The sequence below is a fragment of the Penaeus vannamei genome, chromosome 17, assembly GCF_042767895.1.
Source record: "Penaeus vannamei isolate JL-2024 chromosome 17, ASM4276789v1, whole genome shotgun sequence".
NCBI classification, from domain to species: domain Eukaryota; kingdom Metazoa; phylum Arthropoda; class Malacostraca; order Decapoda; family Penaeidae; genus Penaeus; species Penaeus vannamei.
The window spans coordinates 7549208-7551707 of NC_091565.1; the positions used below are offsets into that span (position 1 = coordinate 7549208).

Genomic DNA, 2500 nt, shown 5'->3' on the forward strand with positions numbered 1-2500 from the left:
CATTACTTATTTGACACGAATGAGGGTAATGACTTGAAATCATTATCTTCCGGTCCTTACTCGTCGCTTCATTTTTTTGGATTAGTCTGGTTGGAAGTATACATGAATTGCTTCACAGTAGACATTACAGTCCGTTTCACAAATAATTTCTTTCGATTTCCGCTTCTGAGACAGTGAACCCTACCCAAGCCCAAAGAGTACGAAAAATATATAAAAACATCGAATGGTGAGCAAGTCATGCATTTTCCCTCAGGATTATTAAGCGAAGGCGATTCCCCTCTACTGCATTGAACCCCCTGACCGCGGGTGCATGTACTGTCCAGTGTAGATTTATTGTGAATTCTGTTGTACACTGATCGCTCACAAGTGATCAGCCAGCAAGGAATGAAGTGGCAGGCCCTCTTGGTCTCAGCTGATTTACCCATCCCTTGTTTTTTTTCTAATGTCGATACTTTTTTGACAATGTGATCATCACAATACTAATAGGACACACACACACGGACATACGCACGCACACACACACACACACACACACGTGTTTGTGGATATATGAATATATATATATATATATATATATATATATATATATATATATATATATATATATATATATATATATATATATATATATATATATATATATATATATATGTGTGTGTGTGTGTGTGTGTGTGTGTGTGTGTGTGTGTATGTATGTAATGTATGTCTATATGTATATTTGTATATGCACATATATATGTGTGCGCGTGCATGCATAGATGTATGCATGGATATGGGGTCATTGCTCTGGCTATTGTGCATTAGTGGATAGGTTTACAAAATGCAATGCCTGCAGTAGATTTTTTTGTTGTACTTTACTGTGCATACTAGAACTCTCTCTCTCTCTCTCTCTCTCTCTCTCTCTCTCTCTCTCTCTCTCTCTCTCTCTCTCTCTCTCTCTCTCTCTCTCTCTCTCTCTCTCTCTTTCTCATTCTTCACGCTTTCTGCATTTTCTTTACATCTGGTTTTTATCCCTCTTTCTTATCGCCTCCGGTCTTCCTCTGTTTCTCCGAACGTCCATCGAAGCCTAGCAACAGGGCACAGCAGCCAGCGGTCGTGGGATGTCTCCTTGCACGTAACGGCATCCTAGGCACTGTATTCTAACACCAGGGCCAGCTGCATGCCACACCTGCCGTGGCACTTTTGCGCTGCTCCTCCGCTGCCCTTTTCTCTCACGCTCTCGGAGACTTTGTTGCGTCCGTTCATAATTTTTTCCCACACCCGCATCGCAGGGTCTTGGCGCCATTTTGTCTCGTTTTGGGCGTCGCTTTGATTCTCCGAACTGGCATCGCGCTGGAGTTTTTTCTTGTCTCTCCTCTTGTCATTTTATCTTCGTGTGTTGTGGTCTTTTTATTTGTATCATTCTTTTTTGTTTTGTGGCTTGGGCTCTCTCTCTCTCTCTCTCTCTCTCTCTCTCTCTCTCTCTCTCTCTCTCTCTCTCTCTCTCTCTCTCTCTCTCTCTCTCTCTCTCTCTCTCTCTCTCTCTCTCTCTTACTCTCCCTCCCTCCCTTTCTTTCTCTCTTCTCTTTTCTCCCCCTCTCTCAGCTTCCTCGATCTTACACTCTTTTTTCCAGCCGACGTCGCTCCCTTGCCAGCGTGCACCCTTGCAACCTCATCCCATTACACCTTCTACACCCACGGGACTCCAGTGCAATTCTCATACCTCGCTTGAGTGCGACTTACGCCAGAGGGAGCGTGTGAGTCAGGGCAGAGGGAGTAATGGTCCCAATGGTGAAGTGTCGCCCAACCCCCGTGAACTCCAGGACGGGGAGAAATTTTTTGGGGGAAAACAAAAATCCTTGACAATGCCAGGGAGCTTTGTGCCATGACTCACCTTGGCACCGCCTTGGCACTCACCCACACCCCTTCCCTCCCTCCCTCCCCTCCCCAGCCCCTCTCAAAGCACATACTTCATTCAGAAGGGGAAGGGGAGGAGGAGGGGGAGAGGGCCACGGAGTGTGATAGACGATATCTCGTGTATTTTTTTTTTCTACTATTGCTTGTATGTGTGTTGTGTAGTGATGCCCGTTTTCTGTGTGTATGGATAATTATTTGTCATTCATTCCTTTTCGTAGGTAAGGTCAAGTGCTTTTGTTATGTGGTTTAATGATATGTAGGAGTGTATGCAAACATGACGGTCGTGCATAAATGCTAGAAGTGTGCGTAGGTGCGAGAGTGTATATCTGCCATCGCATATATCTTCCCCGTATTTGCACTAGCTTATGTATTTTTACGTATTATTTGCACGGCAATTTTAGATTATGCGTGAATCAAAGTTAGTAACATACACAGACCCTTATCAATGTTCTCTTAGTATAATGTATAAGCTAATTTTCACCGAATGGAAGCATACGTAATCAGAGAACGAAAAATCACCAGTGACCTAGCAGATGCGGCGGCGCTGCCAGACGCACGATGTGACGTAGACTGAGAAGTGACAGCGGCCGACTCGACGGCTCTG

General features: G+C 44.5%; 1 protein-coding gene across 3 annotated transcripts in view; it reads left to right on the forward strand.

The window, feature by feature from the left end:
- The window catches only part of Pde9 (phosphodiesterase 9), a 349265-nt gene that overhangs the window by 14967 nt on the left and 331798 nt on the right, over positions 1–2500 (forward strand). For 2 of the 3 annotated variants that reach the window (XM_070131852.1, XM_070131856.1), the window contains exon 1: positions 2499–2500. This exon is cut by the window's right edge and continues 425 nt beyond it. The exons of the other annotated variant lie outside the window; for it this stretch is intronic. The gene's annotated coding sequence lies outside the window, so the exon portion shown is untranslated. Of the gene's footprint in view, positions 1–2498 lie in introns of those variants that run through there. 3 annotated transcript variants of the gene reach the window in all.